Source organism: Mesoplodon mirus, assembly GCF_964341445.2.
Source record: "Mesoplodon mirus genome assembly, chromosome: 4".
Taxonomy (NCBI): domain Eukaryota; kingdom Metazoa; phylum Chordata; class Mammalia; order Artiodactyla; family Ziphiidae; genus Mesoplodon; species Mesoplodon mirus.
Genome location: NC_138979.1, coordinates 16,677,865 through 16,701,108, shown reverse-complemented (window position 1 = coordinate 16,701,108; position 23,244 = coordinate 16,677,865). Strand labels below are relative to the sequence as shown.

At 40.9% G+C, this 23,244-nt stretch overlaps 1 protein-coding gene across 2 annotated transcripts in view; it reads left to right on the top strand.

The window, feature by feature from the left end:
- The first annotated feature begins 16,097 nt into the window (after positions 1-16,097).
- ITGB1 (integrin subunit beta 1) overlaps positions 16,098-23,244 on the top strand; it is a 44,611-nt gene continuing 37,464 nt past the window's right edge. Inside the window, exon 1 of one of the 2 annotated variants that reach the window (XM_082619570.1) lies at positions 16,098-16,193. The gene's annotated coding sequence lies outside the window, so the exon portion shown is untranslated. Of the gene's footprint in view, positions 16,194-16,512; positions 16,667-23,244 lie in introns of those variants that run through there. The other variant, XM_082619569.1, reaches the window with a different exon arrangement.

The window sequence follows — 23,244 nt, the reverse complement described above, 5'->3', positions numbered from 1 at the left end:
AGGTGGTCTGGATATGCCAGGGCTGAAGCACCTCATGGTTATCAAGTGTGGGGTGTTTTCTGTGCAGAGATACACGAAATCCCCAGCCCTTCAGTCGTCCCTGAGCTTTGTCTCTCACTTGAGCGTTTCACCCTGATGAGAAGGCTCACTTTTACTGCTTCTCCACGGAGCTGTCTCCTATCGTGCCCCACACTCCACCCACTTGTACATTCAGATATTTCACTTCGCGCAGGCTTCCATTTTCTGTCTCAGAGCTATCGCTTCTGAGACCTCTTCATTCTCACAGCCACCAAAAGTTGACTTCTTTTCCTCCCTAGAGATGGGAGATTTTTTTTCACCCAAATATAAGATTTTTTTTCCTTTTATCAAATTACTCTTTTCAGTGATAAAGAGAGAACTTTCAGGCTGTGGTGAGCTGTGGCTGCTTCCTGAACGCCCGCCTGCGGGAATCCTAATCACACCTCAACAAAGGTGCCAGTGACTCTAGTTTCTACTCTAGTTGCTGCAAGTAGTGAACACTGTAAATGCTACAGCGCTAACACCAACCAGTCACTTCTGGTAGCTCTGGGATCAGATTCCCCTCCCGGCTGAGGCCGGCTCTGAGCTGCAGAGACTACATCTGACCAGCTATACTGTCTTCTCCTCCTCTTTTCCTCTCCTCTCTCGTAGTTTTTTGCTTCTTGCTTATATTCAAGTCTAATCTCTTTAAGCCCTGCTCCTCCCACGCCCATTTGGGTCAGTAGGGCGTGGGTCCCCAGGTGCACCAGGGCAGAGTTAACATTTTTCAGTGCCACGGAGAACACAGTTGAGTGGCTCTACTTTACTGAATGGCGTGGTGGCACTGGAATGCTGTTCTCCGTGGTAACCAGCCTTTCCTTTCCCTGGTTCAGGAATCCTACTTGCTCTGGTTTTTTCCTTAGTGTTTTAGCCTTCTGTCCTTTAATCTTCCCTGTGGCTCCTCTCTGAACTTTTCCGATTGCTCTGAGGCAATCGGTGCTTTACACAGCATTCTTGGAAGGATCTAACCAGCCCCTTAAGGAAATTACATGCCAGAGACAATAGGAGCTCTTGAGTGTTGAGGGTACAGAGCAAGGCCCCTGGGTAGTTGCTCCTACCCAGCTGGGCCGGTGAGGCTGGAACCAAGGTGCTCACAAGTGTGGTCTTCTAAGATGTTTTAAAGGAAGGGAGTTCAAATAGGTACCAGCACTCCTATTTTCATTACAGATAGTATTTCATTTAACTTTTTTTTTTTTTTTTTTTGCGGTACGCGGGCCTCTCACTGTTGTGGCCTCTCCCATTGCGGAGCACAGGCTCTGGACGCGCAGGCTCAGCGGCCATGGCTCACGGGCCCAGCCGCTCCGCGGCATGTGGGATCCTCCCGGACCGGGGCACGAACCCGTGTCCCCTGCATCGGCAGGCGGACTCTCAACCACTGCGCCACCAGGGAAGCCCTAACTTTTACATTATATATATTGTGTCGTCTCCTTCATTGTCCATAAGAACCCTAAGAAGAAGGTCATTACATCTCTATTTAACAGGTGAAAAAGCTAAGCTCAGGGAGGAAGTATTAAAAATCAGAATGAGATTCCAGGTCTGTCTGACATCAGAGTGCAAGCTTTTGTACTAAATCATGCTGTTTTGCAAAATGCAGTACGCAAGGAAAGACTTTTCTGCCTCAGAAACAGCCCACCAGAGTACTTTTGGGTCCTCCTCAAATTCTCAAAATGGCGTATTCATCCCCATAACTTTGCAGAAACCAGCAGCTTCTATTTTACCTCTCCTTCCCCAGCTGAATACTGCTTGGGAGGGTGGGAGAGGGAGGTGGAAATATAATGAGAGGCGGAAAAAACTTGATGTGGTATCAAAGATATAGGATTATTGTTGAAAATAGATTTTGAGATGCATGAATGGGATTTCTAAGAGACTAGATTCAAATTAACGATAACTTGTCTATGCTAGGAATCTTCTTGATTCGTATAGGATGCTTTGGCTGCAATTTCTGTACTAGTGGAGTCTGCAGGCATGCCATTTTCAGACTGACATTTGTCAGGGGCTCTACACTGTCACTGTTCACCCATCTGTCAAATCTGTAGGTAAATGGTTTCCATCTTGAGTTTATGTAAATTACCTTATGTTAATGTTGTCATTTATTCTTTCTGGGGTTTTCATTATTTTTTTTCCCGACTCACTTTCCGATACACCAATCTGCTTTTGATACTAATTCTGTTTTCCACAATGTCAGCAATCCACACAGAGTACCAATAAATGAGTCTCCTCTGTACTGCCTAGGACTGACTATGTATCTCTGACTGACTCAGAATCGCTCAAAGAAGGAAATTCAGCATTTTAGAAGACAGTTATGGAGTAAGTTGTGAACATACCTCATCATCTATATACCACACAGTATCTTCTCTTTTTTTAAAAAAGGGTGTAATTATAATCACCAAATATTATTTAATGTCCGTAAGGGTACAGTTGGTGCTGTACTAGATTTGCTTCATTCTAAAAGCCAAGGTATTTGGAAGAATAAGTCTTTTCCTAGAATCAACAGAGTTTATTCTCCTGAAAAGTGGGATTGATTTCGAAGTAGGTACTTACTTTCAAAAATAGCTTCCATTTTTTTATGGTTATTAAAGGTTTATGTTTTGGGGGAAAAAACATGAAGAGATCTATTTATATTTTTATAAATGTGTAATTTTAACAAGTTTAAAGTATGAAAATTGCCTTCCTTATTTTTATTTACTCTGATTATGATTAAATTATATTTATTTATTTACTTATTTTTGGCTGCGTTGGGTCTTTGTTGCCGTGCTCTGGCTTTCTCTAATTGCTTCAAGCAGGGGCTACTGTTCGTTGTGGTGCATGGGCTTCTCACTGTGGTGGCTTCTCTTGTTGCGGAGCATGGGCTCTAGGGTGCAGGCTCAGTAGCTGTGGCACACAGGCTTAGTTGCTCTGCGGCATGTGGGATCTTCCTGGACCAGGGCTTGAACCCGTGTGTCCCCTGCATTGGCAGGTGGATTCTTAACCACTGAGCCACCAGGAAGCCCGATTAAATTAAAATTAAAACTCTTTCTTGTTTCCATCAATTTGAGGAAAACCAATAGAAAAGATTAAGTGCAGTGGACAAATCTATATAAGGCACAAAGTTAGAGTAAGATGAGAAGGAAATCCAGAAATATGGAGGGAATTTTGTTTGTTGAAATGTTGAAATTATAGAGTATGTTTTAATTTCTATACAGTTTAAAATGCAGCATTTGTAATACATAATAATTTTAACCCTATAACATAAAAATTTATGAAAACACACAAAAGCAGAGACTAATATTATGAACCATGATACATCTTTCTCCTCTTCAAGTTTTCTTTTCAAGATTTTTACTTGTAAAAACCAGGTCGGAGTCCTGTAGAGTATCCCATGTTCTGGAGGGTTTTTTTTTTTTTTTTTTTTTGTGGTACGCGGGCCTCTCACTGTTGTGGCCTCTCCTGTTGTGGAGCACAGGATCCGGACGCGCAGGCTCAGTGACCATGGCTCACGGGCCCAGCCGCTCCGCGGCATGTGGGATCTTCCCGGACCTGGGCACAAACCCGTGTCCCCTGCATCGGCAGGCAGACTCTGAACCACTGCGCCACCAGGGAAGCCCTGTCTGGAGTTTTCTGATGTTTTCTTGTGGTGTCATTTAAATTGTTCCTCTATCCCCTGTATTTCCTACCAATGTAAAGTAAGATCTAAATACCTGATTAGATTCTGCTTTTTTTCTGCACAACTATTCTACAGGTGGTGCTTTGTACTATATAATGTATCACGTTAAGAAGCACCTGTCTGGTTGACAGACTTTTAGTAATGCTAAGATGACCTGAGTTCAGGTGGGAGAAGTCCAATCCTCCTCTTGTGCAGCCCTCTGCCAAACTTTACCTAATAGCTTTTAGAAGAATCAGTTATTACAACAGAGATTGCCAAATAGTATTTTTTTCACTTTTATCATTACTTCTATAGTTGTTATTGATGGATGTTGTTCTTCTGTAAAGAAGAGCTTTGCTTAATCAAATACACCAATATAGATACTTTGCCAGTCAATTCAAACAAGAAAGGCAGGATAAATGCTTAATTCTTTTGTTCTAATTACCAGTTTCCAGAGTAAAAAGTTAGTACTCTGGCCACCTCCAATGGTGACCAAAGAGGGTTTTCTTTTGTTGTTGTTGTTTTAAAATTTTTGTTTGTTCACTTTTTAACCATTTCTGTTTCTTCTTTCTTAAAAATGAACTCATTACAAATGCAACAAAAAAGAATCAAATACCTAGTAATAAATCTAACTAAGGAGGTAAAAGACCTGTACTCAGAAAACTATAAAACACTGATTAAAGAAATTGAAGACAATACAAACAGATGAAAAGATATACCATGCGCATGGATTGAAATAATTAATATTGTTAACATGACTATAGTACCCAAACAGATTCAATGCAATCCCTATGAAAATACCAATGCCATTTTTCATAGGATAAGAAGAAATTTGTACGGAAACACAAAAGACTCTGAATAGCCAAAACAGTATTAAGAAAGGAGAACAAAACTGGAGGTATCATGCTCTCTGATTTCACAGTATATTACGGGGCTACAGTAATCAAAACAATATGATACGGGCACAGAAACATACACATAGATCAATGGAACAGAATAGTGAGCCCAGAAATTAACCCACACTTATATGGGTAATCAGTCTATGACAAATGAGGCAAGAATATACAATGGGGGAAATATAGCCTCTTCAATAAATGGTGTTGGGAAAACTGGACAGCTACATGCAGAAGTGTCAAACTGGACTACTTTCTCACACCACGCACAAAAATAAATTCAAGACAGATTAAAGACTTAAATGTAAGACCTGAAACCATAAAACTTTTAGAGGAAAATACAGGCAGTATGCTCTTTGACATGTCTTAGCAATAATTTTTGGATATGTCTCTTCAAGCAAGGGAAACAAAAGCAAAAAAAAAGAAATGAGACTACATTAAACTAAAAAAACTTTTGCACAGTGAAGGAAATTATCAACAAATGAAAAGGCGGTCTACTGAATGGGAAAAGATATTTGCAAGTGATATACCTGATAACAGTTAATATCCAAAATATATTAAGAACTGATACAACTCAACATCAGAAAATCAAAGAACCTGATTTAAAAATGGGTAGAGGACCTGAATAGACATTTTTCCAAAGAAGATAAACAGATGGGAACAGACACATGAAAAGATGCTCAGCGTCACTAATCTAAGGGAAATGCAAATCAAAACCACAATGAGATATCACCTCACACCGTCAGAATGGGTGTTATCAAAAAGACAACAAATAACAAGTGTTGGGGAGGATGTGGAGAAAAGGGAACCCTCACACACTGTTGGTGGGAATGTAAATTGATGCAGCCACTGTGGAAAACAGTATGGTGATTCTTCAAAAAATTAAAACTAGAACTACTATATGATCCAACAATTCCACTCCTGGGTATTTATTCAAAGAAAATGAAAACATTAAGATATATGCACCCCTATGTTCATTGCAGCATTATTTACAATATACAAGATATGGAAGCAACCTAAGTGACCACCAGTAGATGAATAGATAAAGATGATGTGTATATATGTAATTGAATACTATTCAATCACAAAAAAGAATGAAATCTTGCCATTTCTGACAACATGGATGGACTTGGAGGGTATTATGCTAAGTGAAATAAGTCAGACAGAGAAAGACAAATACTGTATGATTTCATTTATATGTGGACTCTACACAAAACAAATGAACAAACATAGCAAAACAAAAATGGAGTCATAGATACAGAGAACAAACAAGTGGTTGCCAGAGGGGAGGGAGTGGGGGAAGGAGAGACGTAGGGGAGAGAGATTAAGAGGTACAAACTTTCAGTTACAAAATAAATGAAAAAAAATAATGAACTCATGAATTTTTGTATATTCAATGTGTTTAAATCAATTGCAGTCATTTTTTCTCTTCAGTGCTCAAAATATCCCATCTCTTTTCAACCCATCTGTGGTTCCTATGTCCTTTGATATAATCCAGTTAATCCTGATAGTTTCCTTGGTTTCAGGCACACATGTACACACACACACACACACACACACACACAGAGTCTCAATCCATCTTGTACATTTCCTGTTTCAAGTTTGGAATCAATCATTTTCCTAGCACCTAACAGGTGGGGAATTTCCAGTAGACCACAATTTCGACACTAAGGGTGATCATTGCTTCTAGGCTACCATTTGTTTCTAAGTCTTTTCAGTGTGTGAACTAGGAAATAATGCATTTTTCAAAATTGTGTGAAACAGAAAACATAAAATTTACCATCTTCACTATTTTCAAGTGTATAGTTCAGTAGTATTAAGTACATTCACATTGTTGTACAACAATCTCCAGAATACTCTTCATCTTGCAAAACTGAAACTCTACACCCATTTGTTGTTGTTGACAACTCTCCATTTTCCCAACCCCTAATCCCTAGCAACCACATCTTCACTTTCTGTCTCTATGAATTTGACTATTCTAAGTACCTCATATAAGTGGAATCATGCAATTTTTGTCTTTTTAGACTGCCTTATTTCACTTAGCTTGATGTCCTCAGACTCATCCATGTTGTAGCATGTGTCAGAATTCTCTTCCTTTTAAAGGCTGAATAATATTCCCATTGTATGTATATACTGTGTTTTGTTTATCTATTCATCCATGGATAGACATTTGGATTGCTTCCACCATTTGACTATTGTGAATAATGCTGCTGTGAACATGGATGTACAAATATCTTTTGGTGACCTTGCTTTCAGTTCTCTTAGGTATGTACCCAGAAGTAGAATTGCTTGATAATATGGTAATTCTATTTTCATTTTTTTAAAAAAACCACCATACTTTTTCCACAGCAGCTGCACCATTTTACATCCCTGTCAGTAGTCACAAAGCTTCCAGTTTCTCCACATCCTCAGCCTGTACTTTGTATTACTTTTTTCTATAGTAGCCATCCTAATGGGTTTAAAGTGGTATCTCATCGTCGTTTTGATTTGCAATTCCCTAATGATTAGTAATGTTGAGTATCATTTTATATGTTTATTGGCCATTTGTACATCTCTGGAGAAATGTCTGTTCAAGTCCTTTGCCCATTTTTTATTGCATTGTTTGTTTTTTTGTTGTTGAGTTGGAGTTCTTTATATATTCTGGATATTACCCCCTTATCACATATATGATTTGCAAATATTTTCTCCCATCCCATAGGTTGCCTTTACATTCTGTTTATTGTATCCTTTGATACACAGAAGCTTCTAATATTGATGTAATCCAATTTGTCTATTTTTACTTTTGTTGCCTGTGTTTTTGTTGTCACATCTAAAAAGTTGTTGCCAAATCCAATGTCATGAAGCTTTTCTCCTATGTTTTCTTCTAAGAATTTTATAGTTTTGGGTCTTATGTTTCAGTCTTTGATATATTGTAAGTTAATTTTTAAAAAAAATTATTTATTTATTTTTGGCTACATTGGGTCTTCGTTGCTCTGCATGGCCTTTCTCTAGTTGCGGAGAGCGGGGGCTACTCTTCGTTGCAGTGCGCGGGCTTCTCATTGTGGTGGCTTCTCTCGTTGTGGAGTATGGGCTCTAGGCATGCAGGCTTCAGCAGCTGCGGCTCACAGGCTCTAGAGCGCGGGCTCAGCAGTTGTGGCGCACGGGCTTAGTTGCTCTGTGGCACGTGGGATCCTCCCGGACCAGGGGCTCAAACCCATGTCCTCTGCACTGGCAGGCAGATTCTTAACCACTGTGCCACCAGGGAAGCCCTGTGAGTTAATTTTTTATATGGTAAAAGGTAAGGATCCAATTTTTGCATGTGGCTATCCAGTTTTCCCAATACTATTTGTTGAAGAAATTGTTCTTTCCCCGTTGAATAGTCTTGGCACCCTTGTTGAGAATCATTTGAGCATATGTGTGAAGATTTATGGGCTCTCTATTCTTTTCCATTTGTCTGTATGTCCATCTTTATGCCAGTATCACATGCTTTGATGACTGCAGTTTTCTGATAAGTTTTAAAATCAGGAAGTTATGAGACCTCCAAATTTGTTCTTCTTTTTCAAGACTATTTTGGCTATTCAGGGTCCTTTGAGATTCAATATGAATTTAGGATAATTATTTCTACAAAAAAAAGTCATTGGGATTTTGATAGGGGTTGCACTGACTCTACAGATCACTTTGGGTAGTACTGATATGTTAACAATATTAAGTCTTCCAATCCATGAACATGAGATGTTTCTCCATTTATTTGTTTCTTCTTAATTTCTTTCAGCAACGTTTTATAGTTTTCAAAGTACCTTCATGGTTAAGGTTACTCCTAAGTATTTTATTCTTTTTGATGCTACTGTAAATTGAATTGATTTCTTAATTTCCTTTTTGAATTGTTCATTATTAGTGTATACAAGCACAACAAATTTTTGTGTATTGATTTTATATCCTACAACTTTGCTGAAAAGGACTAACAGTTGTGAGTGTGTGTGTGTGTGTGTGTGTGTGTGTATAATCTTTAGGGTTGTCTACAAATTAGATCGTGTCCTCTAAAAACAGACATCATTTTAGTTTTCCTTTCCAATTTGGATGCCTTTTGTTTCTTTTTCTTGCTTAATTGCTCTGTCTAGGATTTCCAGTACTATGTTGAATAGAAGTGGTGAAAATGAGCATCCATATCTTGTGTGATATCTTGTGATCTTAGAGGAAAAAAAACTCTCAGCCTTTCACAATTGAGAATGATGTTAACTGTGGGATTTTTACATACGGTCTTTATTATCTCAAGGTAGTTTCCTTCTATCCCTAGTTTGTTGAGTGTTTTTACATTGAATTAAATGGAATATTTTTAATAGCAAGATTTAGAATGAAAGCTGCAGTAAGAAATTGCTTTCAAAAATGTTATTTTAATGTTACTTTGTAATATTCCATGGCATTGAAATAATCATCATACTAGTTGCTAAATAAATAATGAATGATACTGGGACTTCCCTGGTGGTCCAGTGGTTAAGACTCCCTGCTTCCACTGCAGGGGGCACGGGTTTGATCCCTGGTCTGGGAACTACGATCCCGCATGCTGTGCAGCATGGCCAAAAAAAAAAAAAAAAAAAAATGAACAAGTACTTATTCATTCATTCAATGACTATGTCTTTGCTCTCTACTTGTTCCAGGCACTTCTGGAAGCTGGGCTAGGCAGACAAATTAGCTGCTCTTCTGGAGTTTGCACTTTAGTGGAAGAAGATAGAAAATTATCAAAGAAAAAATAAATAGAAAAATATCAGCTAGTGACTGGTGCCATGCAGAGACTTAAACTATGGCAATGTGATGGAGAGGGCCTGGGAGGCAACTTTAGGTTGGGGGTTAGAAAGACCTTCTAAAGATGTGGTAGTTAAGCTGAACTCTTATTGACAAGAAGGAAGTAGACATGTGAAGAGCATTTCAGGTAGAGGGAATGACAAGCACAAAAACTCTAAGATAGGAACATGCTTGGTGAAGTCATGGAAATATGGCTAAACTATAGTGGGCAAAGGGGAGATGGTTTAAGATGAGGTCAAAGAAGACAGGTGGTGATATTATTTTCAATGAAAGAAGCAATATAATCGTATATGTAAAGCACTATGTTAGACATATAAACACATCAGATACAGTCACTGCCCTTAAGAAAGATAGAATCTTATAAGACATCTAATGAAAAATATCTACCTGACCAACATTGGAATAATTTGATTCAACAATCTCAGCTATGCTGAGATTGTATGCTTGTTTGCATGATATATAACAATGACAATCTTGTGTCATCCTTTCCTTCTTGAGAAAAAAATATAATACCGATATATGTGTATGTATTATGTATATATTTCAATTAAGAGGTAGACAAGGAGTAACATAGATGGAGATGAAAATGTCCCCTTATTATTATTGGAAATGCTGGTATTGGAGAACATGGGTTATATGTGCAAAGAGATTGACGTTTTACTCCTGACCTTCAGAATTACAGACTTACCTGACTAGTCGCAGTGTAGGTGGAACAGGGCAGACAATGTCTCTTGTGTAAAATCACAAAAGAGATCAGAGACAGTAAAGTGCAGTGAATAAATGTCTGGACCCTAGAGCCAGACTGCCTGCGTACCGATCTTGTTCTGTTACTTATTCGTTTTTCAAAGTAACCTCTCTTGTCTCAGTTCCCTTGCCTATAAATGTGGATAATACTATCACCGCTTCATAAAAAGAATTACACACAATGTGTTCTTCATCTTGTTCGTTATGCACACCTAATATTTATCAAATATCTTTCTATAATCAATGCATTCCGGTCTAACTCATTCTTTTTTAAAGCTGTTGATTATTTCATCCCGTGGACGTATTAGAATTTATTTAATCAATTTTGCCATTTCCTGAATGTCACACAGTTGGAATTGTACAGGACACAGGCTTTTCAAAAACTGGCTTCTTTCACTTAATAACATACATTTAAGTTTCCTCCGCGTCTTTTCATGGCTTGACAGCTCATTTCTTTTTAACACTGAATAATGTCCCATTGTCTGGAGGTACCGTGGTTTATTTACCCATTCACTTGCTGAAGGTCATCTTGGTTGCTTCCAGGTTTTGGCAGTTATGAATAGGTCAGTATAAACATTTGTGTGCAGGTTTTTGTGTGGACAGTTTTTCAACTCCTTTGGGTAGATACCAAGGAGGGTGATTGCTAGATCATATGGTAGGAGTAGGTTTAATTTTGTAAGAAACTGCCAGACTGTCTTCCAAAGTGGCTGCACCATTCTGCATTCCCACCAGCAATGAATGAGGGTTTCTGTTGCTCCACATCCTCACCACCATTTGTAGTATCAGTGTTGCAGATTTTGGCCATTCCAGTATGTGTGTAGTGGTATTTCACTGTTGTTTTAGTTTGAAATTCCCTAATGACATATGATGTAGAGCATCTCTTCCTGTGCTTACTTGTCTTCTGTATATCTTCTTCGGTGAAGTGTCTGTTAAGGTCTTTGGCCCATTTTTAAATCAGGTTATTTGTTTTCTTATTATTAAGTTTTAAGTGTTCTCTGTATATTTTGGGTAACAGTCCTTTATCAGCTATGTCTTTTGCAAATACTTTCTCCCTACGGGTGAAATTTTAATTGATGAGTTTCATTTCTACAGCCAATGTTCTGACTGTAAGAGAAAAACAGTGTAGCTGACATTTTAGGCATGTGGCAGCCATAAGCAGTTATAAATAGGGAATTCTTGTGATCATAGACTGAAAAGCCTATGACATCAGCCAACAACAATGCAGAAATCCTAAAAGAGAAGAGCCACAGGGCTTGTTATTCTTAATACTAAATGGAAAATATTCTTGGGAAGTATAATTAAAATTAATTTAGAATTGTTCTCAATCTAATTAAAAATTTACAACAGTTTTCAATCAGGGTGATTTTTAGATATAATTTGAAGGCATTTAAGTCCTAGTATGTAAAGTTGGAAATTTGAAATAAAATGTTCTGGTTTTTCTTTGAAATTTATTTTACCTTGAAAAGTAAACACAAACAGCACACTCTTTAGTCATATGGTTTGATCACAGAAGATTGTACTTTCTCTGTTCTACCTCCTACAGGTTAAATAACACTGCAGGGAAAATCTTATTATTGCAAAATATTTGGAGGTGTATCTGATGTTAAAAAAAATGTTTTAGATAAGATTAATTAGTACACAAGTCAAGATTCCAAGCCCACAACAACAAAGAAATGTGTTTAGGCTCCTGGTCTATAAAAGGGACTGTGTTTAAAATAGTGATTTTTAATGTTTTGGGATTAAGATCCCATGAAAACCAGAATTATCTGCAAAAATGCAGATCTATATGTTTAAGTGAAATTGTGTCCATAGTTTTGGGGGGCCATGGATTCATTGTTTCCCATACACAGGCACGCAGCAAGAACTCTCTCTAAAATGTTATGGGGATTAATTTGGGGGAGGAGGGCTGTATCACTTACCAAACAAACACACCTTTCAGCTAACCTACTTGTCCCACTCCCTGATGAATCTGGCCCCAAATCCAGCTGCTCCTAATTCCAATTGCCAAATTTTCTCAAGATACTCAAAAGTATTTAAATGAGGAGAGAAATAATGTTGTTTTAGAGTCTCTAGCCATAAGTTGCTGGTAGCACCATCATTTCCTGTACTGAGTGACCCCAGTTCCTAAAAATACATCCAGCACTATTCAACTGCTTACATTTGGCATATTCTTCATTCTTATTTGGGAAGGCACATTCCCTTCTCCAGCTGAAGAAACTCAGTGTCTGAAAAGAGCTGCCTAAAAACACTGTTCCCTCTGGGCTCTTAAAAATGTTCAGCCTCTGAAAACTGGCAGGGAGTGCTCACATCCAGCAGAGGCAATACTCCATGGACTGAACAAGAAAAAAATGAGCATGCTATATATGGAAAACAGGAAGCTGAACAGTTGAGGCAGCCTTACTCATACGTGGCCCATATTCAGATCCATAACCCAGCAACCATGAACTGTCTAGAAAAGGAAAAGACTCAGTGGCTAGCCCTAAGCTAGAAGGGCAGACTGTTCTGACACTTTTCCAGCTTACTTTTAAATAAGCAAAGGAATAAAGCACTAACTAAAGCCTCAGGATGGGCTAGCCCAGTACACTGCCACATACCGTACATACACAGTTGCTGATGACCTTGTGGCAAACTCATGGTTCCTCTGGCAGTTATAACAGGGTATTGAGCAGCGTTCACTCAGTCAAAGCTCCAAGGACAAAAATAAGAAGTTGCAAAATAAGTGAACTTCCAGTTTCTTTGCAATATTTGATTATTTGTATGTTATTTATATATTTGGAGACAGAAAAAGGAGGGAAATGGAGGACCATCTCAACATTCCTTGGTTTTCAAAATGTTAATAATTCCCAGGGCTATTTTTTCTTTTAAGCCAGGGCACACAGATTCACATTGTCATAGAGAGAGTTTAGTGTCTTAGGTAAAGGAATGAAGTTATTTATGATTCAGAAGCACATCCACATACGTATTATAGGGAATTATCGGAGACTTCTATTCCTTCTAACATCATCCGCTCATCTTTTTCTTTTTTTATGTTTAAAGAAGGTGGCAGATGAGAAAAATATATCCAGATCACTCTGTAGAAACATTTCTTAGAAAAGCAGCTGAAGACTTAACCTAGCCACTGGCAATCAATCTGCTCCGGAAGCCATCGCACACTTTTACAGTGGTATTTAAAACCCAAGTCTGTTGATCAGCCAAGCTACTTACTTTCTAGGGTTTTCTTTCATTAAATCTTCTGGTAGGGCATCTATATTACATAGGAACTGCCTAATTCATTTCACTTATCCCCACACAATTTTTTTCCTGATGATCATTGTTGGAATTGGTCTTCACCTATAAATCTGGGATCTGATTTGCAATGTGTCCCTATGCATCCCCTTTGAATTGCTAAAATTACTTCTTTTTTCCCTCGTTGTCCGGACACTCTTATTTATAGGGTGATGGTACAATCTATCATCTGTATCAGGATGTACTTTTAAGAATGAAAAGGGGTGCTATTAATAAGTATGCTTGGACAACACACAAACTGGGGTTATCTGGACATACTGGGACACAAAGCCACACTGCTTATTTATTTATTTTTTTAAATAAATAAATAAATTTATTTATTATTTTGGCTGCGTTGGGTCTTCGTTGCAGCACACGGGCTTTCTCTAGTTGCGGCCAGTGGGGGCCACTCTTCGTTGTGGTGCGCAGGCTTCTCATTGTGGTGGCTTCTCTTGTTGTGGAGCACAGGCTCTAGGCGTGCAGGCTTCAGTAGTCGCAGCATGGGGGCTCAGTAGTTGTGGCGCATGGGCTTAGTTGCTCCGCGGCATGTGGGATCTTCCTGGACCAGGGCTGGACCCCTGCACTGGCAGGTGGATTCTTAACCACTGCACCACCAGGGAAGTCCCCACACTGTTTATTTAAAACTGATCTGATATGGGTTGAGCCATAATGTGCCAGCCAGTGGTCAAGACCAAAACATTTTTGTTTGGGTATACTCCTATTCTCATAACGCAGGTATTCGCCCTTTGCTCTAACCCCATGGAGTCTTGCCCAAGTGATATGATTATTGCAATTGGAAAATCATTTATACATGAATGTGTACTAAAATATTTGCCTGTAAAACGTTATACTGTTTAGAGGCTTTTCCATTTTCAAAAGATTGAAGAGGCTTCAAGTTATCATGGGATGATTTGTGGCTTACTGGACAGGATAATATTTGACAGGCTGAGTCCCAAAATTGTTCAAACTATGAGACGACAGCAGTCCACTCCTGAGTCAGCACTGACTCACCCCCACTCCCAATTCTGTATTCCATAGTCATGTGATTAAACACAAGTGGAGTCATATTCCCGACATGTTTCTTTAATTTCTTGTTTCCTCAAAGCTCATGACTTCTGTACATAAATTGCTCCTCACACTTGAGTTTAGCCAAATGTTCTGATGTGGTCCCAGGGGAGCAAAAGGACACATTTATTCATTTATCAAATATTAGCTGAGCCCCTATTGTATGACCTGGAACAGTGTTTGACACTGGGATTAAAAAGATGATTACACTGCCTTTGAACTAATTTAGTTTAGTGTTGTGCAGATGTGAACCTCATAATGTTCTTGTGGCAAATCACATAGGGATGAAAGTTCTGGGAAATGTAGTGCAAATCAAGCATGGATAAATTACGCTTTACCTTTAGAACTGTAATCTGTGCTGAGACCAGGCCAGTTCTCATCAATTTTGAAGTGGTATAACCAGTATCTTTAAATTCAAGAATGTTGAGGTCTGATGGCAGCCGCACCACTGGGTTATTAATATAGAAACATTATTTATTTATTTTTTAAAAAGTATAGTTGATTTACAATGTTGTGTTAGTTTCAGGTGTCCAGAAAAGTGATTCGGTTATATATATATTTATGATATATATTATATACATATTTTCAGATTTTCCATTATACGTTCTTATAAGTTGTGGAATATAGTTCCCTGTGCTATACAGTAGGTCCTTGTTGTTTATCTGTTTTATATATAGTAGTGTGTATACGTTCATCCCAAACTCCTAATTTATCCTACCCCCCTTCCCCTTTGGTAACCATGGGATTGTTTTCTATGTCTGTGAGTCTGTTTCTGTTTTGTAAGTAAGTTCATCTGTATCCTTTTTTAGATTCCACAAATAAGGAAACATCATTTAGTCTCTTAGGTTTGGTCATCCATTAAGTGGGAAAAATCATTCTCATTTCTTTAGAGGTTTCCAGAGATTATCTAACCAACAGATTCGATTTTGCTGGCGAGCAACGGGCAAAATTTCCATAGATGGGATTGTTTTGTTTTCTCTTATTTAAGATTGGCAGCCAAATGGGCATCGCGGCTTCTAATCTCCCCCAAATGAAACACCAGTTTCACAAATCTAGTAATTCGAGTTCTGTGCCCAACAGGGTGCTACAGCTCACCACGTGGCAACACACATTTTCTGCTAACAGAATGGCAGCCTGCCAGCAGCATATTCTGAGTTACCGGGTTTCAGTATGCTGCCGGTTGGCACAGGTTTCAATCCTCTTATCAAAATGCGCCCAGCCATGCTCATAGTGAAATGTTTCACTTCTCTTAAATGTCCCTTCTCCAGCCCCCTGTCCACCTACTCAAAAAAGTGAGGATGAACTAAACTCTATCAACGATGAAACTTTTCCTTCTCATCCCTGTTCCCCATAAATGGACCTCCAGATTAACCTAACAAAAGCTGCTCCCCAGCTCACCAGTTTTTCTCTAAAACTTTACTCATCTCCATCTTTCCTGGCACCCATTTCCTCCCTGAGTCTTCCCCTTTCTCAAAGACATAAGTCAAGCAAATCCTCACGTCAGAAAAATAATACCAGCTTTAGCCACTTCCCTTCCAAAAGGGAAACGTTTTTGGTCCCACGAAGCCTTGCAAGGTGAGTGACTAAGTGTCTCGATTTGTCGGGGACTGAGGCGGCTCCCGGGAGGCAGGGCTTCCAGGGTTCAAAACCGGGCAGTCCTGGGCCAGCCGGACGGACCGCGGGCCGGACAGACGTGCGGCTTTGGGGAAGCAGCACCTAAGACAGGCCGAGAAGGAGGCTCCAGAATTCCCTCACGGGAGGATATTAAGGTGCGCAGGGCCGCGCAAACCCTCCCTCTCCCGGCAGCAGAGGAAACTGAGGCACCGCGAAGGCCGCGGCGGAGTCTGTCGCCCGATCCTGCCGCTCCTTTGTCCCCGGGGCCCCCTCCTCTCCCCTCCCCTCCCCTCCCCCGGTCCCGCACCGCCCCTGCCCGTTCCTCCCCCTCCCCCAGCGGGCGCGGCTGACGCGGCCCAGGAGGAATGCGCTTCCGGAGGGAGAGGGCGGCGGCGACTGCCTGAGGAGCGGGATCGCAGCGCCTGGGAGGCGGTGCCTTGGGGGTCGTTTCCTGCCGGGAGGCGGCCCCACGCCGCTGAGTCTCCTCCTCCCGCCCGAGAGGAGGAGGCGGAGCCGCCGCCGCCGCGCCCGAGCCCGGCGACAGCCAAGCCAGCCCTGGGGACAGGCCGAGCGGGAGCCGCGGAGCACAGGCCGAGCTGACCGCGCGGGCCGGACGCCGCGGGAGAAGGTTGGCGCGGGCGGGCGGCGTGCTCGGTGCGCGGCCGGGCCAGGGCCGCGGGGCAGGCGTGGGGGCCGCGGCCTCGGGGCGGATTCCAGTCGTCGGGCGGGGAGGAAGTCGGGCCGCGCCCGCTCCCGGACCTTCCCAGCCGGGGGTCGTCGGAGGGCGCTGGCCTGCCCGGGCTCTGCCCGCCCCGAGCCGCGGTCGCGGAGGCCCGGGGCCGGGACCCCCCGCTAGGACGCCGGCCGTGGGCACGACCCCGCGGGCTAGGCGCGGACGGGCCTCCGCGGGCCGGCGTCCGGGGAGCAGCCTCGACCCCGGCTGCCCCGAGCCGCCGGCTGCCGGGCCTCCACGCTGGGGCCACTCACCCCCGGCTCCAGTTCTGCTCCTGGGGCGTCGCTGAGCCGCCGGGAAACGGGGCGCGGGGTCGGCGCGTCCTGTGGGCCCTTTCCCCTAATGCTGGGTGTAGACGCCCCGGCGGTGTCCAGGGCTAATGCCCGACCTGTGCCTGATTCGTGCCGTTCCTTATGCTTCAGAACAAGTTGTATTTTTAAGAATGCTAGTATTTAATGCCTGAGCAATTTTTGTTTCATCAAATTTGTGCTTTTGAGTCAAAACCTAGCTCTAGTAAATTACGCTCTTTAAGGTTCCAATTCCCCATCTGTAAAATGGGAAAAATACCTACACTAATAATAAAACTAGTAATTGTTATAATAACGACAGTAAGGGCCAAGTTTAGCTCTACGCACTTTACCTTTATTTTCTCATTAAATCCCGGAGCCGGTCCAACGAGGTAGGTGCCGTTTTTATCCCTATTTTACAAGTGAAGAAACTGAGGCACAGGGAGCATAGGTGGTCATCCAGCTGTATGAAGACAATCCATGGCGTCTAGCAACCCATGTTTGAACCACAAGTAACTTTGCAAAAGTACAGTGTAGTGAAAAGCAAATGTAAAATGGAAGACACCTAGAGTAGATGCTCAATAAATATTAATTTCTTTTCTTTCCTTCTTGGTGTATTAAAAAGAGTTCTTAAAAAGTCTCAGCATGTGATTGGTAATATTAGTAAGGTTTCTTTGGATCTGCGTTCCACAGAAATAGGTGGGTAGAATTACTGGATTATTTTTTATTGTTGTTTTGATTGTACAAAAATGCCTGCCTTTACAGTAGGTTGTGTAATAGACCACTTTAGAAATGATTAAGGGATTTTAGTTGCAAGTTACCTCTTCTAGATTTGTGGACATCTAGGCCCACGGGGTCAGGGCTTACTTAAGAGTCCCACTAAAATGTTCTATTTGAAAATAATTTTAGTTCATTGATTGATAATAAATGAGGGACTGAAGATGATTAACTGATAAATAGAAAACACATGAAACGAATCAATATTTTGGTTACAGGCGTTTGAGGAGAAAGCCATTTTACTCACCCTAAAATTCATTCCCTAGTTAAGAAGACAGGGGATGTGGTTAATACTTTACTCCTGTGAATAGAAAGCAAACAAACTCCAAATTAAGTCATGTATGTTGACTTCACAGACCTAAAATTTTAAGTTTTTGTAATGTCGATTCTTTTTAAAAGAATGTTAAGTTCTCTATTAAGATTATTTTCCCAATATTCTGTGTGTGCAAAGTATAGAATCAGCAGTATTGAAAATCACTGGATTTAGGTGGCTTTCTCCTCAACTTTCTGGTCAGTATAATTAAAAGCTGCCCCAAATGAGCATCACTGATGACCATGTAGTTCTATATTGGGGTCGATAGATTCCTAACTCCTGGAGAAACTCTGGGGACATCTGGTCACTTTATAAAATAGTGAAAGTTAACAGTTTCAGGTGGTGCTAGTTTTCATGGAATGCTTGCCGCTTAATAGCCTCATTGCTTGGCTTCTTGCCAAATTGTGGCTTACAGCGTCGGGGGTAATATTCTATCTGAAGAAAATATATATTTTTAAAATCATTTTGTAAGTGCACTGGTTTGTCCTTAAGTACTCCGCTGGAGTGATGAGATGAAACATCTAACTGGTAAAAGTTTCAGAACTTTGGAGTTCTGAGAATTGACATTTCTGAACGTGTAACAAGCTGAATTAGTATCTGAGGGAATTCATGTGGACTGATTTCCCCACTCTGCATGGAGAGTTAGGATCTGTCAGGTTGTCAGTAGAATTCTAGAAGATCATATTGTGCAAATATGTAAATATCTTTTGTTGTGTTAGCAGGTCTGTTCTGACTGGTTATATGTTGTGGGATTTTTGTCCTTTTATATTGCTATTGCAGAGGTGGGAGTCGGGGTCTGGAGGGTGGGCTTACAGGAGTATGAGTAGGGGAGAGTACATTAGTCTTCAGAACGCTGAAATGATAGCAGTATCTATAGCTGTAGAAAACTGAAAAAATTGTATGTATCTAGGTTACAGGAGGTGCAGTCCATGAAACCCCCAGAACATTAGCAGCCTTCGAATATGTCAGTAGATGGGTGAAAAAAATGTGGTATCTCTTGTTCAGGAGCTGTATGCAAAAGGAGCTAAACTATACTTTGTAAATTTCTCAACTTTTTAAAGAGGGCTAATTATGAGACTTTTACAGAGTTAAGTTTTATTTATAAAATAATTTTTTAAAAAAGCCTCTAAGCTTTATTTTTGGTTTGTGGCTTTGGAAGATAAGGTTAAGGTTAGCTATATTTAGCAGTTTGCTAAAGCGTGTGTATATCATCTCATCGTGAAATGTGTGTATGTGAGTGAAAAACTGCTTCAAATATACATAGTACATACATGTATAAACACACAATTATAGGACTAATTTCAGTAAAGTCTCCAAAGTACAGCTTCCTGGACCCCAGGGATGTATAAAATAACTCACTGGAGTGTAGGAAGAAAATATTAGACTTAATTATATATATATGTTTTTTTAATCTTATATTTTAAAGTTTAAATTTTTATTATGGTTTATAATATCTTACTGTATTGCTGTAGAAGTACATGTATTTTAATTTGTACGTAAGTACATATTTTGGAGTACACGTATGCTCAAGTTTTTTTTTTTAATAATAAAGGTGAGTATTAAAAAGCTTTGGAGATCCTTGGTGTGGGGATGCCTTGGGTGGGGCTACGAGGACTACTTTTTCAGAGGGAGGACGGGTCAGACCTGGTGTCTGAGGTAAGAGAGGAGAAAGGAACTGAAGTGGCCCGGGTCTCTGCTTAAGAGGTGCGCTTGGCCGAGGCAGGCAGCGCGACCACAAGGGGGTGGTGCTGGTCGCCTGGAGGGAGGGGAGTGCTGAACTCATCCTGCTGAGACAGCTGGGGTACGTAGTGGAACATGCCCATTGTGAGCTCAAAACCAGCAGTCGGGCTGGGAGACTGAGATTGGGGAATCCCTCGTCTGTCAGTACTAGTTGACGCTCTAGGCTGCAGATGAAAATACTGGAGAGCGCGTAGAGTGAAAAGGGGCCGCGGAGAGGCCCTGGGAACACTTTCACAGTCGGGCCCGGTGGAGGAAAAGGAATCTAGAAAAGCATTTTCCTTCCCCAATTTGTTTGAATTTCTGATTCCTTCCTATGACAGCTAAGTGAGTGACCTGGGTATTTTCAGGGATTTCCTGTGATGGGCATGTTTGAGGTGAAGAGAGAAGCATCATTAGGTAAGCGGTTGGATGCAGCAAAGGCTTCTTGATTGGGGAACTTGGGTTTTGGGCAAGCTGGGCCTGAACTTCTCTGGGACGATTCTTGGAACACCTCACCTGGAAAGGGCTTTGGTTTCTGCATCTGCACCATAAAGTGGTCTCTTGGTTTCTCTCTCTGTGTCACCGAAGAGCTGAAGGCCAGCTGTTGCATGCCCTGGCCCTGCAGAGTGCAGGTCTTCCCTCTCCCATGAGCAGCCATCTTCTCCTGCCCTCACCCCAGAGGATAGGTGCTGTGCCAAGTCGTGGCTTTGAGAAGGCTGCCAGTGCTGGCGAGCCAAGTGGGTTACTGTTAGCTCTCTACCCGGGTGGAGCTCTGTTGTCCATGCCTTTTTTAAAAAATAAATTTATTTATTTATTTTTGGCTGCGTTGGGTCTTTGTTGCTGCGCGCGGGCTTTCTCTAGTTGCAGTGAGCGGGGGCTACTCTTCGTTGCAGTGTGCGGGCTTCTCACTGTGGTGGCTTCTCTTGTTGCAGAGCACGGGCTCTAGGCACATGGGCTCAGTAGTTGTGGCATGCGGGCTCAGTAGTTGTGACTCGCGGGCTCTAGAGTACAGGCTCAGTAGTTGTGGCGCACAGGCTTAGTTGCTCCGTGGCATGTGGGATGTTCCCGGACCAGGGCTCGAACCCATGTCCCCTGCATTGGCAGGTGGATTCTTAACCACTGTGCCATCAGGGAAGTCCCGTCCATGACATTTTAATCCATCAGTATACTGAGTGCCACTTCCCTGAGCAGTGCAGTGCTGAGTGGGTATAGATCAAGAAGTTGACCTGCACCTTGCTGTTGAGGATACTATCTAGTTGGGACAAGTTGTGTTCAATCTAGGGAACCATAGCAAATACCACAGAATGTTTTACACAAGGTACTGTACCAGGTAATATTCTCTAATAGATTTTTTTTTTTTTTTTTTGCGTTACACGGGCCTCTCGCTGCTGCGGGCCTCTCGCTGCTGCGGCCTCTCCCGTTGCGGAGCACAGGCTCCGGACGCGCAGGCCTATCGGCCGTGGCTCACAGGCCCAGCCGCTCCGCGGCATGTGGGATCTTCCCGGACCGGGGCACGAACCCCTGTCCCCTGCATCGGCAGGCGGACTCTCAACCACTGCGCCACCAGGGAAGCCCCTCTCTAATAGATTTTGAGGAAAAGATGAGCATTGGCTTAAGTGGTTTTGGAAGGCTGTGTAGAGGAGCTTGGAATGGTGTGACCAAAGAGACGGGTGACAGGGGTGACATGGTCAAAGGACAGTATAGTTAGAAGGGAGAATACAGTCTAATTTAGCAAATAAATATTGCTTGACTACTTTGATATATAATCATACATATATAAGTATATATGCATTTATAGTATAAATATATATAAATAAAATGAAGGCTGTATAAAATGAAGGCCTGGATTCTTGCCCTCCAGCTCTAGTCTGGTGTGGTTCACAGACATGATTACAATCAGTTATAATAGAAATTTGAATTAAAACAACACTGTGTTATTGAGCATCACTGAAGGTTTGTCATTTACTGCGCTAGACACTTATCAAGAATATCTTTGGGACAAAAAAAAGGAGTAGTTAATTCGCTTATGGTGGTTGGTAAAGAGATTAAGAGCCAATGAAGGCCAAAAAAATTTCAGAAAGGTAGAAGAAAAATTAATATTTAATTTTGTTGTAGGGAATGTAGTTTCAGTGGAGTGAGGAGGGAAGCATTTACATGAAAAATTAATTGTGTACCATTTGATGTGTGGAGGTCACATTTCCATGTATAAATGTTTATTGAATGAATCTGTAAATAACTTAAGCATTCATAGTCTTTGTGAAATTAGGAATAATTACCTCCAGTATTTTATAGTTCATTATTTATTTCAGATAGTAATTTCTTTGCTTCTCAGAAGGCGTGATGGTGGGTCATATTTGATTGTTGGAGGAAGAGATTGTAGTTTTAAAAGTTGCATTTAGTATTATGTTATTTTAGGAAAGCACAGCAGAAACACAACAGGGAGTGGATTTGCACTCACTAAAGAAGCGTGGTTTAAAAAGACCTCGAACCATTAATTAAGTAGTCACTCAGGTTCTTATGTTTAGAAGTCAGTTGAATGAGTTGAAGCAGTAATCAAGTAAACTGATCTGTAGGTCACTGTAAAGATATTTGTTTTACATTCATGGTAATATTTTATCCTTGCAGTAGTTCTAAGGTAGACATTATTCCCAACTTAGTGCTGAGTAAAGTGAGAAATTGATTTCTACCTATATTTAGTTAGGCTTTAAAACATTTATCCTCTCTCTCTCTATATATATGTATATATATATATATATATTTAAAATATATTCAGCACTATGTTTCAATCCAGTACAGGGCAGAGAAGAGATGTGACAAAAGATGGTCAAAATTTATTAAAGTTTTGATCAAGTAAGAATTTTGGAGTGATCTACCTGAAAAGCAGATAAAATTACACAAGGGAACATAACTTACAATTCTCCTTAGTTGAAATTATGTGGAACAAATCTTGCTTTTTGATACCATTAATTAAGGTGGTAAACTTTTTTTTGCTAGCTCCATTCATAGTTATCTTTGTAAACTTGCCCCAAAGTAAAATTTCTCAACCAAAGCAGTTGCTAACTTACGCTTCTTTTCCCTTCACAGGGAAAGGCAAAATCTGTAGACATAGCCAAGTATAAAGGCCAAGTATAAAGAAGGAACAGCTCACTAGTCTGGTTTGAAATATATCAACTGCTGGGTAATATCTGTTGAGTGGAAGGAGGATCTCCGAAGAATTAAGTTCAGGCAACTTTTCATGCTCATTTTGGATCAGCCCTTAATATTATGCCTTAATAGCTTTGTTTAAAGTGTTTATTTTTTGCTTGTATTTTAAGTCCTTTTGCAGTCTTTGAGTATATTTTGTGTCCCTTCACCAGTTTTTGGAATTTAATGCTTAA